The 21,821-nt window shown below is 39.6% G+C and overlaps 1 non-coding gene across 1 annotated transcript; it reads left to right on the forward strand.

Moving 5' to 3' along the window:
- Window positions 1-1,352: 1,352 nt before the first annotated feature.
- Window positions 1,353-1,459, forward strand: LOC136468160 (small nucleolar RNA R71). Its single transcript, XR_010761698.1, has one exon. It is a non-coding gene; the product is annotated as a small nucleolar RNA R71 (small nucleolar RNA).
- Window positions 1,460-21,821: the final 20,362 nt, after the last annotated feature.

Here is a 21,821-nt window from a genome sequence, read left to right on the forward strand (position 1 = left end):
TCAAGCCTGGCGGCGCACCGCAACCCCAGCGATAATGGCGATGAAGCAATGTGGCCTTATCCTTGCTCAAGTCGTGAAGCTAGCGGGTCGAGGAGATAGAGGAGGTGGTGGCAAAGCTATTGGTGAGATGGATTGGTTGGTGGTGCAGCACGGATGGCATGCAAGCATAATGGAGGCGTGCAACAATGGCAACGACGACGTGGCTCAGTTGCGAGATTGAGAGCGAGGTGAGGTAGAGAAAGTGAGCGCATGAGAGAGAGCGAGCGTGACTCAGCGCCCTCTTTTGCCCGCTCTAACCTGACGTTTGGGACCATCATCGATGTATGGACTCCACATGGCGGCCACGGCGTGTGGCCAGTCGGCCATTGCAGCTGGCGCTGGAATCGGCTAAGTGCTGATCAGGCTGACTGACAAAGCTACTTTGTGCCCCTACAGCTCATGATCCAGTTTGAGTTAGTGCAAATTTCCTTAATAGAAATTGTAGAGATACATGAATACTACAAGATTGCTTAAAGAAGTTTTGTCTAATTTGCAATGCTTTGCAGATTACAATGCTCCAAAGTAGGCTACATTGCAATTGTTATGCAGTTTATGACAGCAAATTTTCTAAGTTACTAAACAGCATTAAGTTGAAACTTGTGAGCTCTATTTGACTAAGCTAGGCACTGAATTATCTCATGGCCCTTAAATCAAGTTTGTTCCCCATGTTAAAAACTAAAACTTTTATTAAGGGTGCACTATCATGCAAACACTCTATGCTATTGTTCAACTTTGGTCAAAGTAGGATCATGAAAATGAAGTTTTGAGTAAACTAGGACTTAGAAGCAAATTTGGCCCACATCATGAATACAAACATTGTTCCATTTTCCATCCTAGATTTGTCTAAGGTGTTTTTGTGACCTCACAACCATCTCTTGCATCAGGTCACACTTGATCACAAGCATATGCATGTATATGATCAACATCACGTGATAAAGATAAGGTATATGAAATGAAACTTCATATGCTCATGTTCATGAATGCTTAGATGATGCTTGTTCTTATGAAATGCAAGTGCCAAATGCAATGCTTAACTAGGGTGTTACAGCTTCCTTGTCCTAGGCCCATTCCTCTAGTCTTTTCACCAAAAGATCTATTTTTGCAGCAAGCATATACGTCTCCTTCATGGTATGTATGCCTTTTTGTATTTTTCTATCCTCCCCTAGCTTTGATTAGACACCATTTTATTGATAAGAGTCATGACTCCATCAATGATTAGTGAAAGAAAGGTGCCTCCAACAGCCGCGTTGATGTGCCCCCTAGACATAAGTGTTAATCCATCATAAAAATATTGGAGCACTAACCAGTTTTCAATCCTATGGTGTGGGCATGCTTGGATATAGTCCTACAGCCACTCCCATGACTCAGGAATGGATTCTATGGTGTTTTGCTGGAAGTTCGAAATTCATCCCCTTAGGGCATTGGTTTTGCCCATGGGGAAGAACTTGGCGAGGAACGTTGTGGAACATTTGTCGCACGTGTCAATAGCTTCTCGTTCCTTGTAGAACCACTATTTCGCCCCCTAAGAGGGAGAAGGGAAACAAGCAGAACCTGATGCTTGTGGGTGTATGTCCTTGATGACGATGGTGTCGCACAGCTTGAGGAACTATTGGAGATGCACATTCACATCCTCACTTGACAAACCAGAGAACTAGTTTGCCTGCACCATCGTGATGAGACCAGTGTAGAGCTTGAAATTCTTGTTCCTAGTGTTGATAGCCGGCCCAATAGGCATGTTAGCAATAGTGGGGATGGAGTTGTCATGGAGTGTCTTGGCTAGGATTGGAGTAGCGGATGGTGCAGGGGTGACTAGTTTGTCTATCGGTGGAGTGATAGAAGAAGAAGCGACATGAGACCAATTCTTCGTTAGGAGTGCCTTGGATCTACGGTGTAGTTGTTCGACATATCAAAATAGGTCATACACTATCCTATTTTCATCCACAACTGGAGAAAACAAGCAAAGTTAGCCTGCATAAATAATGGCTACCGTACTTGCATATTATCATAAACATGTCCTACTAGATTCTTTAATCAATATGCCTTCCCCAGCAACTAGTGCCAGAAATGCTTGTTGCATTTTTTAACATCACTACTAAGTATGGAGATAGAATCCATCCTTAGCAATGGCGGCATAAATGACTATTGGTATGACTTAGCAACATCACTAATAATTAGCAATGCCACTTGTCAACGCCGAAAATCGACGTCGGGGACACAATGATCAACGTTGGGGAGAGATCGTGCAGAGCAGATCCTGAGCCCTTTCTAGGCTTTGGAAGGGCACCACAGGACTGGATGGTCATGACCTTGGGAGCATATCAGTCAATTTGACCTACAATTGACAAGGGAGCAAGATTGATCAGTAATTTAAGGTGGAATGTGCCGGTAATTTGTCCAGATAGTTCTAAATGTGCGGCCAAGTGGCTAGTGAGACAAGGCTATCGACTAGAGAGTCAATATCTACCATGTTCATGATGTATGATAAGTAAAACAAGCATATCGGCAATCATCAGTTACTCAATTACATAGATCTAACCTGTCGATCATCATGAAAACATGTAATAGATGTAAAAAGATAAGCGTGAAAGCATATAATTTTGATTGAGAAACATACTAGCTTTTCACTAGGACAAAAACAAGTAAAAAGCATGTAAGGAGCCAATATGTATTCTAAAAAAGATAGGCTATCAGATAAATAGTCGATTCCAGTGAAAAAGGGTCATAACACGCAACCATTCAACTGTTAGACGCGTATAAACCTATACGCCTATCAGATCCAATCTATTATCTTTCACAGTGGGGGTCAGACCTAACCGATGCAGCCATAATAAAGATAACAAATTAAACCTTCAAAGCATATAGATCTATAAACGCTTAACGAGATCGCGGGAACACGTTATGATTGTGAAAGCACAGGCGATTGGCTAAAAAGTCAATGCCAGACATAGCATGCAACCGAAGACTATGCTTGGCCATAAGCAAGGCTTACTACCTGATGATTTCCGATATATGATGCTAGCAGTGGGGGTTAGACATAACCAATGCAACCATAAAAGCACTTCTAGATCGGATCTCATCAACTAGCAAACCTTACCTAGGGTTAAACATGCCTTTGACCACACACTATCTTTGATCAAGATCAGATTAGAACAATTAAGCTAATGAACACCATCGTTAGAGAAAGATGTAAACAATGTAAAGTGACATGATGATGATTCAAAAGGGTACAAAGATGATTTAATTCAATCTTATCTGGGCACGAGATTCATATCAAAATTCATATGAGATCAAACTTAACCGAGGGCAGTCATGCGAATTTTGATAAGAACCAAAGATAACTATTAGCAATTGCAAGAGATCAGACTTAACCGAGGGCAGCCTTACAATTAACTAAAAATAACTAACTTATACCAAGCTTGTAAGAGATCAGACTTAACCGAGGGTAGCCTTACAAACATAATATGAGTCATGATAGATACTCACAAACAAACCAGAGATCGGACCTAACCGAGGGTAGCCCTGCTTGCTGAAGAACTCGTTGAAATCTACTCTACCCCAACTCCTAAGGGGTGGAATAAGCCAAAAAGTAAAGGTACTGGTTTGTGTTGATCATTGGAGATGTCTATTACAATTATCAGTGTTTAGTATTTATACCTGAGGCTTGGCTATGAGTCCTGGTCGAAGAAGATTGATTACAAAAAATTGGAAAAGAAGACAAAATTTCCTAAATTATGATAACTTGGACATCAATCTTTCCCTTCTATTTGTCCTTGCCAATGGGGTCCATCCCCTTGGAATGATGATGTCGTCCTGATCTTGCTGGCAGTTTCGTTCACCAACTTGCTTAAATATTTTGGGTTTCCTTGATAATTTCCTGTCCTTGGGGATTTTCCATCAAACCAAATTTTGGTGTCAACACATGTCCCCCAATTTTGGAATAAAAATGATTTTATTTCAAAATTACTTCCTATGGCCATTGCTCATATTGCACCCAACCATCTGCTCTAATCTCATGCCAACTTCTTCAGCCTCCTTGTAGATTTATTCTATTGGCTTTTCATGACCAAGGATTTTATCAAAGATCATGATGTTTGGTTATCCGATGGTGATCATCTTCTCGACATCTTGAGCCATCCTTCTATATTTTCAACTCGTGTTTAGCCGATCACCTATTATTCCTTGAGTCTATCATGTCTACACACAAATTCTTCTATCATTACTGACCGCTGCATCAGTGATCTGCTCCTCAAATTGGTTCCCCTTTCAAGCTTAGCTAATCGAATGATCTTTAGTCAGTTAATCTCTAGGGCCTATTTCTCGACGTGTGTGAAAACACAAAATTGCAGTGGATAACGCTTTACATCTGCATAAGGATTTGAACAAAACTATAATCAATCTTGATGAAAAAATCTTCAAATCCACTGCTCCTACAACTACCACCTTCTCATTAGACCATGTGCAGTTTTCTTGATCTTCGAGATGGCATTTGCACCTTCTATTTACTAACCTTAGATCCGCGTTGCTCAAGAAAATCCATTGGTGTCCCACTTTTGGCTATAAATATATCCCACAGGATAGCCAAAGGATCATATTTGCTCTGCTTTTGCTCTCATCACCAGTGCAACTTCTCTCCACAAACCTAAACCACCCTTCCTTTTCTTCTAAAACCATGGCCGACTGGTAAGCTCCCTACCGGTGATATTCTAGAGGAAGAGCTCCCCATGTGCCAATGCCTCTGTCATTTGGGGTAAGTCAGATCCTATTTGCATCTTTATTCTTTTCAATGATTGTCTTAACTGACTTCTTCTGACCTGTAGAGCCATATCCCATGCTGGTGCTGGTCATCATGTGGTAGGGCCTTCTGGTGCTGCTCGAGATACTAAGTTAGCAGGTGCACTAGTGAGATCTTCTGACTGACTCCTCCAACTCCTATAATGGAGACGACGCCTGTCGTTATCTCCATGAGCGGAACGCGGCTGATGGACCGCTACTCAGAGGTGACTCATGAGCGTGTGTAACATCCCTAGGTGTTTATCACCAGTGAAGCAGTGGGTTTGAGCTCCAACATGACAAGTTCAGTGGTAATCAAGAGCTCTAGTTCAAACTTGTATATGGTGACAAAGGTGTTGGGATCAACTCTCTAAGAATGAGCCCCAACTTAAACTTGGACAACACACCTTTGCTTCTATGTTGACCCTTTTTAGAGGTATGCCTGAGTAATGTTAAAAGTGCCCCTTGAATGTGCCTCACATCCATTTCCATCTACATTGACTATTGGAAAAGTTTCATGAAGTTTGGAATCAAGAAGTCACATGAAATGACAAGTTATGTCCTTGTTTGAATTGCCTTATCTAGTAAATGGAAAAATGTGATGTCGACCAAACCTTGCTACCTTTCCCAAATGACTCTAATTAAACTCTACAACAAAAATCATGAAGGGTTCATGTTGAGCAAATGCCTAGAAAATGCTTGAATGGATCAAAAAGGATGATTTAAGCATATTTAAGATGTTGCTTTGACCAAGATGAAACAATGATTTTGGTACTAGTGGTGAAGTTTGACCTTTAATAAAAGTTGAAGTTTGAGTGGAGTACAACAAACATTATTTTTGGACCAAGACCTTATTCAACTTTTAAGTATCCTCATATAGGGGTCTCAAGTTTGAATGTAGTGCTATTTTGGCCCCTCTGAAATATTTTCGTCCCTGATTGACAACAGTGAGTTGACATGTTTGTGAATTTTTATCTTCCAAATTCATATGGTAACTCAATTGGATTCTTTAATGTTAGTTGAGGTACACTTTGTGCTAGAAACAATGAAGCATGTCTCATCAAGTTTGGAGTTCATTTGGATCTTCAAAGTTAGTTTCAAAAGCAGCAAATGCTAACTATTTCTAGGAGTTAACTGAGCCTCGGTTTCAGTTTCATGTACCACACTTTGGAGCCTTATATCTTGCAAACCAAGCTGATCCAAACCTTGACCCTTTAATGAAAGTTGTAGTTTAGTTTGTGCACAATAAACTTTGGTTAAAGGTCAAGATGCTAGTTTGGTCCCTAACTTAGTCAAACTGAGGCCTCAAGACATTCAGTGTTGTTTTGGATCTCGAAATTTTGGCTAAGTCTGAGATTTGCAATAGTTGATGATGGTTGGCATTTTATGTTCTTGGATTCTCTTAAGCAACTTGAGTTGAGCCAAAAATAAGAGTTAGGAGCTAATTCCATGAAGAAAGAATAGGAAAAAGTTGGATCAAATTTGACCACATTTTGACCAAGTAATTCGAGCTCAAACAGAGCAAGGCATAACCCTTGATTAGTCACTAACACTATCAACTTGGGGCTAGCTGCTAATGGAGGGCTCTAATGACCAGGCACCCTTAATGAGTTTTGTAGATCATCAGGTGGGCTGCAACTTTGCTTTTGGGTCCAAGGTCTAAATTGGCCCATAGCCGGCCCAATTAGGCTCCCACCTTACCCACTTCACCACACGCCACATGCTCGATGTAATGCCCTGTGGCTACCATGCTAAGGGCCATGCATCCTCCTCCATGCCACGTGCCCCTACCCTCTCCTCGCCTCGATTTGGAGTTGCCCGAGCTCCCTCTCAGTCTCTCCCTCACTCTCTCCACTCCCTCTATGCTATCCCTCACCGCTTGCACTCACTAGAGCACGACCACCATTAACACCGAGGACAGAGCTCCACGCCTCTCGCATCTCCTTACCTCTAGTGCTCCACCACTCCCTGTAGAGCACTGCCACCTCCTTCCTCACCTCACACCGTGCCTTCCTAGCTCCTCTCTCACTGGCTCCACCCCTATAGCCCGATGGTGCTAGAGCACCGATCGTTGGGCTGCCTACCAGTCGTGACTAGGCTGCCTCGACCTAGCGTGGAGTAAGCCAGTAAGCGCCTGTGGATGCACGCAGTGCTAGGTGAGCCCCCTACACTCCGCCGCCACCAGGAGCTCTGCTAGTGCCCTTGTATGTCAAAGTTGTTGTTGCTATAGACCACCACCTCCAAGGCTGGCAGCCTGTAGGTCATCGCTGCTTGGGCTGCACCCCTTGGCGGGTGCACCTAGCCATAGGGAAGCTACGCCGCCACTTCTCCTCCACTGTCATCGACCACCTCGCCGGAAAATCGATCCATCAGTCCACCTCCTCTGCTCCAACTCGCGTGAAGGGCCTCGTGCAGCAATAAGAAGAAAGAGAAGGGCTTAAATGCAAAGACTTGTGACTCATGGAATAGTGCATGCAGGGACCTGTTCGCTAGAATTTATTTTCAGTGGAAGTTCAGGGTCCTTGGTGCAAATTTGTTTTTCCTTTATGGTGAAACTTTGGAAAATCATAATAAATCATAGAAAAATTATAAAATAACAAATGAATACTTTTTGGAATCGTTGAGAGTTGGTCTATGTAGTGGAGTCATAATATGATATGTGTTAGTAGAAGGTTTTTTCTAGTTTTTATTTATCTATGTTAATTAGGGTTTTCTAGAGATAAATTCATATCTAAAGTTGTGTTGCTCCAATTGCTATGAAACTTTTATGGTAGGCTACTGATGCTATGTGTGTGTTGTGGTAAAAATTCATGGTCATTGGATGCAGTATGATTGAGTTATTGATTTAACTTATTGATGGCTTGATAAATGGTTTTAAATAAGTTATAATTTTTATGTAGGTGTAAAAATGTGAAATGTGGTTCCTTTGCACTTATATGGTGATAATGTGGCTTGAGAAACCCTAATATGGCTATATAATTATAGAAAATAATGATCTTTAGATTTATCTTATTCTCACATGTTTATTAATAATTAAGATTTATCTTTTTCATAGCAATTAAATTATAAAACCTGAGCATATGAAATTTTTGTAGTAGCCATGTTTTGATAACATCTACCACTCATAAAAGTCTCAGCCCCAAACTAGTTGTTCTCATATAGTACTAAAAATAATACATATGTTGTATTATTAAAGTATATGATGAATGTTGTGAGCATATACATGTATTTATTGTGATGTGATGCTTCTAGTAGCTATTCCTACACTGCTATGATTGTTTGAATATGATTCCAAGATATTTGGGGTAGCATATATGTCAAGAATATGTTAGTTTGTAGCAACTAAATGGTAGATGAATGCAGTATTCCTCTGTTGTTTGGGCTGCATGTATAATTTTGGTTAAGCAATTAATTTGGTGGTTATAATGATGTTTTATATGAATGTGGTGAATACCAAAGTTGTAGATAAGTTCCTTATATTGATTGTCCTCAAATTTCATGATTTTAGGCTTGCTAGTTTAGGAGTTATTGATTTTACAAGCTTGCTGTCAGCTTTTGCATATGCTTTGAACAAATCTGAATGATTGTATGGTTTGGCTTATTTAAACATGGAATCATGTATTGGTGATAATAAGAGAGTTGTAGTGTTTTTCCTAAGCTTTCTAAAATATCTAATATCACTACTTTTGGTGGTTTAGAACTCTAGTTATTGATGTTCAAAGCAGAATGTCAGATTCCTGTCCAAATCTGGACAGAGATGTCTTCATTAGGTTGTTTAACCATTGTTAACTGTAGAATCATCTTAAGATGATAATAAGAAAGTTATAGATAACTTAATAAGATTTCTATAAAGTTGAGGATCATGCTTGTTGGATGAATGTAACTTGAGATATGCATTTCTGAAGTTACTATAAGTTTTCTAGTCCTTAGTTGTATAAACTCTAATTCATGATGTATTTTGACCTTATTATTTGTTGAATCCGCTATTGGTGTTAATAACAAAGTTTTATATAATTTCATTAGCTTTCCAGAAAGTTTAGAATCACACTTTTTGCATGCCTAGAACTCTAGGGTATGGTTAAAACAAGCGTACTGTGGTGCTATTGTTCCGAATCTGTGTTTGTACATAAAATTGTTTACTTCATCTTGCTTTGCTTTATGTGTTGCTAAGTGTGCCTCATGACTTTGATGGTGTTGAGTTAATATATCTGAAACCTTGTGAAACTTGTGTCATGCTTGGTGCTGCCTTCCTTGCTATCCTACCATGATAGGTTGTGTGATGTTTAATTAAGTAACGTGGAGTGCTTAGATATGTTCGACACAACCTTGTGCTCATCTTGAATACTTTTATGTGAGGCATCTCATATTGCCATTCTTCATATTCATGCACTTGCATTGTTGCATCTCATCTAGGTATGCTAGATGCACTACGTGAAGGACGTGATGTTGGAGGCGAACCCGAAGGTGGTGTATGGTGAACCTATCCTGAAGATGGAAGGACTAAGATAGTGCTAGTACTAGAGATGTCACCAAGATGATGCAAGCTAATTGAACTAACATTGTGTTGGATCCTAGGCAAGCCCCAAAGCATTTTAAGTCTCCTATGTTTTACAAATATCAACTTGAAGTCCTTTTATGTTTGATGCATTAGGTTATAGGAGTTTATTGAAAACTCTTGATGCATATAATTTCCTTGTCCAGACATATACCTTGAACCCTGTAGTAGGTCTAGGATCGAATATATGCTTAGCCATGCTTAGATCAGAAGAAGTCGGGTGATTTCCTATCACCTACGAGATATAGGTGGATACCAGAGCACAGTTGGCTCTATTTGCTATTGTGGAAAAATAACCATGGGATGTAATCTAAGTGGAGATCAGGCGAGATTTCATATGCAATGGTGTTGGGTTGGCTATGTCGATCCCATCTATGTCGATTAAGGACTTGTACCATTGCTTGGCACTTCTGCCAAGATTGAACGCATGCCTCTGACTTAGATAGCCAGATAACTCGTTTCCGACCATGAAGCCAAGTAGCTCAACTCAGGGCGAGCCCTATTCTATTAGAGTGCGCACTCTGGATGGTAGTAAGGATGTGCGGGGAGCCAGACGTGAGCCCATGGGTAGGGTAGTCCTGATCATCCTAGCAGCTGGTTGTTCCTAATTATGTGGTGCTGATCGAACCTATGAAATGTGGACCTGAGTTATACCAAAGGTGACCTAAGACTACCTTGGCAGCATGTATGTCTAGGTTTGTGTTAGGAATAAATTTCTAGCTGATTGAAATCGATTCAAATCGCCTTCTCACCTGGATAGTGAGAAACTTGACTAGCTCCAGCATCGTAGTAATTGAATTATGGAATATGATGGTTATGATGAATATGGAGTTATTACACCGGCTATGGTTACTATTGCATGTTACTAAATGATATACCACATGATTGGCACATGTTAGTTGCTAATATAGAGATGAATAGCTATAATTAACTTGGTTACCAAATTAGAAAAATGTATAGCTCAACTAGTGGCTTTTATGCAAAATGTTGTCAAGCTAGCTCCACTTATATAGCATTGCATGATCCTTGGTGTCACTTTATTTCTGGTTTATGATGGGTAAGTCTAGTTGAGTACATTCGAGTACTCAGGGTTTATTCCACCATAGTTGTAGGTGAAGTTCTCGGCCTGCTGAAGATGGTGGCTAACCGTCGGTGGGCTCGGTGACTCTATATAGTGTTCTTATCTATATGCGCTTTTGTCAGAGGATGTCACATATGCTAGCAATGTACTTGGAACTTATATTATTGTAATCATTTGAAAGCTATGTTATTTTCACTAATAGGTTTTGAAACCCAAACTTGTATTATTATTTGTGAACTCATTGTAAACATTATTTCTGCTAGCAACTCTGTGTATATGATGTGTATTTGCTTAATCATGTGATCTTGATTGAGATGTGGATTTACCAAGGTCCTTTGTGACACTCGGTGGACTACCTAGATTTATATAAGTTAAGTATGTGCGCGTCAACGTGTTAAACGGGTACAACCATACTTGATCTTGTATAAATTGGGACGGTTCTGTCACAAGGCGATAGTCTAGAAATTGCTCTGAATGCCTCCCAGGCTGCCCTTGCCACCACGGAGGGGGAAACCAATGCGGTCTAGGGCATAACTAGTGGTGTCTGATGCCAGAGTTGTGGGTAAGTTCTTCAACATGACTCTGTGTCTGATCACCCTATTTTCCTGATCCACCCCTAATGGCCTCTTTCTTGTTGTAGCTTTGATAGAGCAATTGGAGGCACTCCAGTTGGTGGCAAACAATGTGGCCGACAGCTCAGAATGCCCGGGGCGGTGTATTGGAGGCCAACTTTGTCCATTGCTTTTTCTCTAGCCCTTAGATTGTAAACAGGGTTATTGTTAATGAACAAAAATTTCTATTTGCACATACTCTTCATGTTTTGTTTTTTAATGTTCTTTTCTATTTCCACCAATTTCCTTCAGCGGTAGTCTTTGAACTACTACCCAAAGATTCTGCTAGAGAACTCAGAACTTAGGTTCTTTAGTCAATTTGAAATCAGTCGATTCGCACCGGATCGATCATCTCTTTGGTGTAAGACCGCCTTGGGGCTAACTTGTAAACCCAAAACCACATCGAGTAAATCTCTTCTAAATTCACTGTCTGGGACCTTGAGTAACAATGTAGTTGTAAAAACCTAGCACCACTCATTTAGACTGCTCTGAATGTAACTTGCGTGGTTTTGGACTCGTGGCTTACAATTCTTATGTATATCTATCATGGGACTTTTGGTGCAAAACCTTCAGCTAATGCATTTTTCTGTCATTGCTTAGCGATCGAGTTTTAACGACCCTTCAAAACCAGGATCTTCACAACCATCTCCAACTAGTTTAATCTTTAGAGCCAATCTCTAGACTTGGGTTGTAGCAGTAAAATGGCATCGAATAATTCATCAAATCTGTAGCCCAGAACCGAAACAAGATGTAAAAAAATTTAGTAAAATGAAAATTCTTGCGTCTAGTGACCTCCACAACCGCTGCTTTTCATTTGGCCACGCGTGGCCTCCTTGATCCTTGGAATGACTTCTTGCCTTCCATTAACTACACTTTATTCTAACATGGCTCGGTAAACCTACCCTATGCCAACTTTGGCTATAAATACAAACCTCTAGGGGATAGCCAAAAGGTCACATCTGCACTTGCTTCGCTTTTGCCATTGCACAACTCTCTCTTCCTCCTCCTTAGACTAGAAAAATTTGGTCCTTAATCCAAGAGCAATGGCGGACTGGCAAGCGTCCTGCTAGTAACATCCCAGAGGAGGATCTCCCTCCGCACCAGCACCTCCTGGATCCTAGGGTATGTTTAAGTTTCATCCCCAATCTTCTGATAACCATCTAAATTTGGAAATCTTGCTCATAGGAATGTCACTCAGGTCACCATCCAAAACCTTCTAGCAAGGTTTGAGGCCCAACCGGTGGTGCCCGTAGCTTCCTCCATCGACTCCACCAAATCAGTACAACAGGAGACGACACCCAGCGTTACCTTCATGAGCGGGATGAGGCTGTTGGGTCATCACTGCTGAGGAAACCCAAGAAACTAAGCACTTGGGGACTGCCTTGGCTGCTTCCCAAGCTACCCTCATCAGCCATGGAGGCAAAGAGTAGCAGCCGCCCAGGCGTGGTTAGTGGATTCCAATGCTAGGGTCATAGGTAGGATTCTCAGAGGAGATCCAGTCTCTTTAGCCATTTTGCTCTATCAGTGTTCTTCTTGATGACCCTTCTTCTTCTCATTTCAGCCCTGATGGATGAGTTAGAAGCCCTTCAACGGGCAGTAAACAATGGTGCTGGGGCTCTAAATGGCCGAGGCGACCTAGGTGGTGATTCATCTTCATGACATCCCCATGTGCGCTAGGAGATCACCCTCCACGGTGTCCGCCATGGGCCGCGGTGGTCCCTAATCACCGCCCTAGGTGAACTCTGGGCATGAACTTTGGTGGCTCCAACCTAGCTTCACCAGTGGATATGACCATCATGATCTGGTGGAGGCCTTCACTAACATGCCGATGCTACCATAGATGCTTCTTCGTCCAAACAAGTTGTAAACAAAGTTTTCTTCAACATGTAATTTGTACTTAGGGATCCAACTTTGAACAAAACAACCTGACTTCCCTCATGTTGATCTCCTATCTATGAATGTCGTTGATATTTTTCCTATATAACTTGCATCTTTTTTCTTTATTTTTGGCCTATAGGCGATGCGTACTGCATCGGCTTTTGCCTATTAGGGTGAGCTTAAGATTTTTTATTTTTGTTCTAAAGGTGATACTCTGTTAGTACCGGCTGTTAATCTTGGCGACGATCCAAAATCAATCAAACTTGAATAATAACCTTAATCACCAGGGCTTGAAATCTCATAACGAACAATTGCTTTCAAAATAGCCAATAATGATTCAAGTACTAAATCTTTCATGAAAACTCAAGAATCATTGGCCGTCAAGCTCTTTCAAAGTGTTGTGCAACTAAATCTAAATCTAACTCTTTAAAATAGAACGGCTACATTCTGATGAATTAACTCATAAGAGCAATATTTACTCAGTTCCATAACCACCAACTAAAGAAGTCATTAAAATAAACTCTCAGAGCTGATTGCTTGGATCGGCTGTTGATGTTCACCATTGATTTTGATGATGCCTCCTTCCTAGAGTCTACCAGAGAAGCATTCACAATCTTCAAATTTCCAATATGTTGGTGTTGGCATTTCTAAACGCAATCACCAAGTATGGAGATAGAATCCATCCCCGGCAACAGCGCCAAAAATGCTTGTTGGTATTTCTTAGCGTCATCACTAATAATTAGCAATGCCACTAAGTAATAGCCTTGATATTTCCTTAACAATTTTAGATATTTATTCTCAAGCACATGGTGCTATCATTGTAGCATTTCACCGGGAAGCGTTCAGGGTATTGTTATTTATATTTTCCTAAAGGATGGCATTTGATTAAGAGTCTAGTATGGATATGAACTTGAATAATAATGCTTGCAAGTACACCAATGTTTATAGCAGGAGTAAATACAATGATTTCAACATAGTGGACACACACTTGGCATTCCTCAAAGGATAAAATAGAAAAGAAAGAATAAAAGAGCAATCCTAAGTTGAGCAGACATTGGTCTAGTATAGTCATACAAAGATTAGTTAATGATTATACAAGTTATATAATTAGTCTTAGGGCTAAGAGTGAAGCAGGTCGAGAGGCCACCGAGTACTGGTTTGCCAGCAACCTCATATGACAATTTAGACTCCTACACCCTAGTCAAACGTTGGGGAATACAAGGGATGGATAGGGCTGTCACCACCTACCACCTACCGCACAACCATGGAAAGGGACAATGCATTCACATGTCTCTCCATACCCAAGCACCACGCTTGCGTATACAAAAACTACCCAAATCCCCCTAGGTCTAGTTGGCATTTCTTAGCTGTCGCTACTAAGAACAAAGTTTTAAATCTAGTCCCTAGCAACAGCACCTAGAAATATTTGTTGGTATTTATTAACATGTCACTTGTTTTTAAATAGCCACCTATTATAAACCTATATCTCCTAATTTTACTAGGTTGTCATCCCTAGTGAGTGATGATATCAGAGATACTTGTTGGTACTACATAGCATTACTATTAGAATAATACTAAGCAGTTCTTTATTAATTATGTGACTAGGAAGAATAAATAAATATATGAATAAAAAAGATCTACAAGCGCATAGATAATATACCATTGTAGCATTTTACCCAAGAGTATTCCAGGTATTATTATTTATATTTTTACCACAGGGGGGTCTAGCATGGACATGTATTGATAACTTATACTATTGAAGGAGAACTAAACCATAACCAATATTCTACTCATAATAGGGGTAAGTCATAGGATAAGATATATATATATATATATATATATATATATATATATATATATATATATATATATATATATATATATATATATATGATGAGTATTGATCAATGATAATGATAAATCACTCAAAGTACTCCTTTCTATGGCATTAGCATCAGGTAGAATATTAGAGGAATAATTCCTAAGTCATTCTTAATTATAAGTCAAAGCATACATTGATTAGTGTAATTATACCTAGTAATCATTACTAAGATCATAGTCATATCTACACATAAGGGATATTACTAAGGAAGATTAAGAATAGAGCTTACTCTTCCTTCGTAACCGAACACTATGTGCACCTATATTTGGGGAGTGGACTACAAAGGACTCAACGGGAGTGTCACATCTGCGATCTACCACATGACCAAGAATATAGGGTGTATCCATAGTTATACAATGTATAACCACCATGCTTACACAATGTCGACCACCCACCCATGGATCGTTAGAGTGAACGCTATACGAACTTATGCATGAACATAATGATAATCCAACTATACTAAGCATATAATCAAAGTAGACCATGAACATTATAACAAAAACATGAATAAGATGAATACTGATATTATCATAACAATTGTAACAAAGAACATGAATAAGATGAATACTGATATTGTCATAACAATTGTAAGTAGCATATAAAAGTAATGGAGATACAAAAGAGAGAGGGGTACAAAGATTATACCAAATGACGCTCTTGACAAGATTGGGAATTCAAGTGAAGCCTGCTTACCTGTGGTAGAACCTCCTAAATTATAGGACCCACATGCATTTGTCACTGTCCAACAACCTCTGATGACTATGCATATATTCTTGGTAACTTAAGAAGACTGTCGAGTGTCCTTGGGGAACCCCGAATCATCCACGATTTCTGAGCAGGACCACATTACAGAGTCATTGCAGTATTACAATATTTATTCAAATATCTACATTAGATTAAATTAGCGAAAGTCTTACAATAACTTAGTTTACAAACCAGTTGTTTTTAAACCTTACAAACTAAGTTCGATAATTATTACAAACCATAGTAGTAGTGGAGTGGCGTTAGTAACATAATACAAACACATAATATAAGTATCCTGCCCAAGGATCACACATTCACTTATCATCATCGACCTGAACAACAGTCATGCAGCACGGTCCAAAACAGACCTGCTCATGAGGCTCACATGCAACAAGGGTCAATGAACCCTGAGTACAAAAGTACTCAACAAGACTTAACCAAAATAGAAACTAATAGAACTTAGGAATGCAGGCTCAGGGACTCAAGGTATGGCTTTAGCAATAATCAAAGTTCTTTTGCGTAAAAGCTCTTTAACAAAATTCTTTACTTCAACATATAAAACTTTATAAGAACCACATATGAATCTGCCATGATCCGTAATGAGATCATGAACTTCATATCGAACTCTTTCTCAAACCTTACTCGAGTTTCAGTTATTAAACTACGATGATGAATAGAGAGTTGAGTCTCCATAACCAAGGAGCAATGATGATTCCAACTGATTAAACACCCAGCTAGGGATTCCAGACCACATGACATATGTAGGTCCCTAACTTACATATATCAACCTACCCTCGGATCTTCTAAAACAAGAACGGGTCCACAGCCACCCGAGAATACAGTACTCCACCAATCCAGCCCATTGCCACATGGGTACACGCTATTCCCTGCCATCTCTACACTCCTAGTGCGCGAGTAGTCATTCTCGTAATAGAATCGCTAAGTTAAGGCTTACCGGAGTATGTGGTTAGTACTACTAAAGTCTCATCTCACATAGTTCAACAACGAACAGTTCTTAATCAACATAGGCGGAAAGAACCCTGCTCACAAGACATCCATGTCTTGTGGCTCTCACACACCGAGTCCGTCCCGGTCTAGATTTATTACTCCACATGCTCATATCTCATGATAACATAAGTAACCAAACGTAACCAAAGATCCATTTAAACCTCACTAGGTGATAGGTAATCACCCTGACTTTTATCTGTCTAAGCATAGCTAAGCATAACTAGGTATTTACGAATTAAAACTGGTAACAAGGTAGATATGGAAAAATAAGGTTGGTAATGCACCAATTAGGTTTTCACTTGACTCCTAATCACTTAATGCAGTATATAAAAGCAAAAGCTGATATAAATTTGTAAAACACAATGGTAGGTTTAAATGCATCCAGGGGCTTGCCTTGATTGGCGGAAAAGTTAGGTTCCAAAGTCGTCCCACTGATATCAGATCTGACCTCAATAGATGGATTAACCTCCTCCACAACTTGATTAACTACCACGTGCTCACCTTCGTTCACTATATAGTAGTAACAATGCTATGTTTAACATGATGCGGGATACAAAACATGATGCTTGATGATGGATGCGAAAGTTAAAAACTCGAATACAACTTTCCTTCGCTGGTACAGTTACAAGTCAAGACTAACTAAACCTTTTTCATAACACTTATTTCAATTGCCAAGGATCATTACCAACTAATGACCCAAGGTCATCACTCAATCCAAAATTTCAAACAAAACCTAAATCATTAAAGGTTACTATTTGCTTTTATGAATTAATGCTTTAATTAAAAATTATGAAATAAATCAACTTGTTCCAATTGAGCTCAAAATTTTTGTAAAGGTTCATCACATGATAACTAAGTGGCAAAAAAAATTTCATAATTTTTGGATAATTATTTAAGCCTAGAAAAATCATAGAAACTCATTTATTAATTAATTGAGCCATTTTTATCACATCCAAAAAGTACTGAAAAACAACATTTCATATTTTTCTTAAATAGTACACAATCTCACCGCCGGTGGGATCAATGGTGACAGCAAGAGTACCAACACACTCCCCTCATCACCCCACATCGATTGAGTGTACTATCGAGACTAATTACAGCGGTGCATGAGCTTACCGACGGCCATGGCGGACACGGTGGTGCGGCTGCGCTATGCCGGTGACGTGAGACTGAGAGATCTTAAACAAATAGCATGGGAAGGTTCAGCAGCTCACCCCGAACATGACTGAGTAGAGAGCAAGACCGGAGGAGCAACGGTGAAGCAATTTGACGTGCACGCACCCACGGCGGAGCAAGTGACGATGACGGCGATGTTCCGGTGACAGTGATGAACAAAAGGACCAATCAACCTGGGCACAAAAGCAGTATGACATCAAGGCGAAATTGAAACAAGGCTTCGCAAGAGCAGCGGCTCATTGGAGAGCCATGGCCACGGTGAAGCGCACCCGACGGTGATGCTGCCGGCCGCGAAGAAGAAACGCAATGAGCGGCGGTTCCTAGCGAAGTCAGGTGACCAGAGCCTAGCTGGCTAGGGTGCGCAAGGAACTAGCGAAGCTATGTAGCACTTTGCTGAGATGGTACAGGCACTAGATCGATGGCGAGAGCTCGATGGAGCTATGGCGACGGCGACTAGGAAAACAGAGGAGGAGAAAAGAAGAACTGGCTGACGACGCCTGGGCTATAAAGGACTGGCCAGGAAGCAAGAGGAAGCCACGATGCGGCCTTCTCCACACCAGCGTGACACCAAAGACAGCCTGCGACCGTGCCTGTAAGCAGAAAGAAGATCGCCGGCGATGATAGCTGCCCACTGGTACTGTTCATCTTATTTACAAAATTGCCATTCGATTTAAAATCCAAATTACTCCCAAATTTATGTAACAACTCAAAAATCTCCAAAAACAAAAGTTGCTCAAAATTCAAAGTTCTACAACTTTACTTTTATAATGACCCCCTAATTCGGTCTACATTTTGAAATGCAAATTTGAATTCAAAAAGGGAAAATTTAAAGAATTACGCCTTTTCAAATACTTCAAATTTTATAAAACAACTTTGAAAACTCCAAAAATCAACTTTGTACAACTCGACAAGCTCTACACTTTTGCTTTTAGGCTCAACCCCAAAATGTGCTTAGATTTTGAATTTGGTTTTTAGGGTAGGATTTAAATACTAAAAACAGGGTTTTTCGGAAATTCAATTCACTACAAAGATTTTTAACTCAATTCAAGCTATACAAGTCAACACATATAACATAAAGGTAAACTTGTTTTAGTGAATGCAAGTCAAAATTTTCACTAAGATCAAATGCTTTGCAATGCATATGATGACATGGCAGGTTTTAGTACTTAAAACACTCGAGGTTTTACATTGCCTCCCTCTAGACCTAGCCTAACTAGCTATGCCCTAGAATATGGTGGAGCTCTGAGGATGATTGGGGTTTATGCCTTCTCAAATGACTTATGATTATGCCTAAGGTGGTGGCAGGGGCTGGTATATAGGTTGGAGCATCCAACATGAGCCCTTAGATCAAAATGACTTGAAGGACTGGCGTAGATGCAACCTAGGAGGCGGTGGAGGACCGACATTCAAAGGAGGGGCTGATAGGTAGGCCCTAGGGGCTGAGTGGCTTACAGGTGGGGCCACCCTCTACTTCGGTGTGGAGTCCTCTCGAGTCTTCTAGAATCTTCTGGTGTCCATTTCGCTGTGGATAAGCGCAGTTAAATCTAACATGTAGGTCCACATTGATGGTTTTTTTAATAAACCCTACAGAAAATACAGATTCACCAAAACTCTTGGAATTTGTTAGTTTAAACCCCTAAACCTTCATTGGTAATTATATTTATGCCATTATATATGTTATATTGATGGTTTATAATGGTTCCTAACTACCATCAATAAATTCCCCCAAGCTTAACCTTTGCTAGTCCCTTAGCAAAGTTAAACTCAGTAACAACATCAAGAGTTTAAGGATTTTTTAAAAAACATTGATGCAACTCCTCAAAAGTACACATGCATTCAAATAAGAATTCTCCTCTGGATTAAAATAAACTGATCTAACTTTCAAACTTACCCATATTACCTTCAACCATGGGGCTTCTCAGCCTTCACTTGGGTCTTGAGCAATTGAAAGACAGAACGATCAACTCAAGCACTATGTCTCAAGTTCTTTAGCTCAACCATTATACCAGAGATTTTATAGGTTTTCCAAAATAAAACTCAGAGCTTCCACTGTATGACACTCTCAAGTCTCTCAATATATGTGGTATTTATGGATCCTCACTAAGGCAAAGTGATGTTTTGCCTTTCTGTCTTCCAATAACTAAAGCTTATGTGGAGCTCATAGGAGTGTAGAAAGCATAAAAGAGTATACTTGCAATACATATATTGTAAAGTCAAACCTCGGATCCAAAGAGAGTTGAGTCATACAATCAAATCAAGATATGCATGTGTGTGGATATAAGGTGGATATATTTGGTGGCTCACCTAATTCTGCTATGCTCCTTGAAAACATATCTCTCTTTTGAAACTTGGAAACAACTTTGCAAGAAAACATGAGCTATCTTATTCATCTTTCTTTTCTCTTTTTTCAGGCGAGCATCTAAGTACCCATTGTTTTAAATATATCAGACACTTGTCCATTTTTGCTCATCTTTCTTTTTTTATGAATAACTTTTGCATAGCCATATGCTTCTTTTCTACAACATAATTTTTGAGAGATAGCAACAAGAACTTGGAGCATTTATTTGGTGGATATCCTATGAACATGTTTTTGGTGTTTACTCCTAGTGTAGGAGTAAAACATTTTTGGGTGGATCTAGATGGAATGGCATGTTTTTGCTCCTATCCCCAGTGTAGGAGTAGTGTATATTTGGGTGGTGTGTACATGATCTTGATTTTAAGAGCATGACTCACCTCACATATGAGTCAACAAAGCTTGACTAAACTCAATGTAATGCAAGTAGCATATATGTGGAAGTTTTCCTAATCTAAATATCATATATGGTTCTGGTAGGAATTAAGCTTTGTTATACATGAGCTCATCATGTAGGATTTTTATGTTTTTCAAAAGATAAATCTCTAGAACTTTAGTGTCATTTGGAACAAGATAAACAACAACTCAGACCTTATCATATCATATCTGTCAATTACCTAGACTTCGAATCCAGCATATACTACCCATGAGTTTCAAGTTCAAAGTAAATTCTTATATCAAAACAGTCGTATCCAAAACTCAGGGAGAATTCAAGGCTAAAAACTAGGTACTTGGAAGGAATTACGATAGAGCAACTATTCATCATTTCCATTGCAAGAGATTATCCTCATAGTTCATTTATTTATTTAGCTCTTAAAAATCAAACTAGACACACATTTTTTATTTTGTTTTTATTTTTAAGAACACACCTTACTATTATATACCTAAGATAAATTTTTTATTTTGTTTTTATTTATTATGCATCTTTTTATTTTAACTAACATGAAGTAAACTTAACTGTAAAACCAAAGGGAAAGAAATACTCATCTAGATACATGGGGGATGCTCCTCCCCCAAGCTAGATTTTGTCGTGGTCTTTCTTAGAGTGAGTCTACTAGGAGAAGTCTTTCTCATCTATCCAAAAGTTATGTTCCTCGTGTAGTGAATGTAGTGATAGTTTGGGAAAATGTACTTCGGATGGATGGCTTTACTCTTGATCATCCAACAAAATACTCCAACAAGAACACCAAAACTCGTGGCATAGATTAGGATAAGGGGTTAGCAGTCAACCATTCAGAGATTTGTTGTCCTTGGAGGTTTAGACATATTTCCTAATTGACAAAGTTCTAGCAGGATGTCTATTTAATATTTTTGGATTTTCTTATTTATATAATGGAAGAAGTTGGAGGAATTATTTGAGGGCACACAAGTGGTGAAGGGTGCCAAGGCATATATTCTTAAGGAGAAGTTCGCTAGCTTCAAGATGAAGGAAGGTGAAAGTGTGCCGAAGATGTTCCATAGGCTTCAAGTGCATGTCAATGATCTCACCAAGCTACTAAGTTAACTCTAATGACTAAGATGCTAAGCTACCCATCCTTTCCACTAAATAGGTATGAAACATTCAAGTATTATCTTAGCAACTAAAATGCATTTCTTCTTTGCCCCAATGTTTTCCACTTTTAATCATATTGAGGTAGAGTTCCTTTGCTTCAAAAGATCTCCCTATCTGAAATAAACCTTGCAGTATAGTACTATAAGTCATAGCTCCAGGCGTAACTCCCTTC

The sequence above is a fragment of the Miscanthus floridulus genome, chromosome 7, assembly GCF_019320115.1.
Source record: "Miscanthus floridulus cultivar M001 chromosome 7, ASM1932011v1, whole genome shotgun sequence".
Lineage (NCBI taxonomy): Eukaryota > Viridiplantae > Streptophyta > Magnoliopsida > Poales > Poaceae > Miscanthus > Miscanthus floridulus.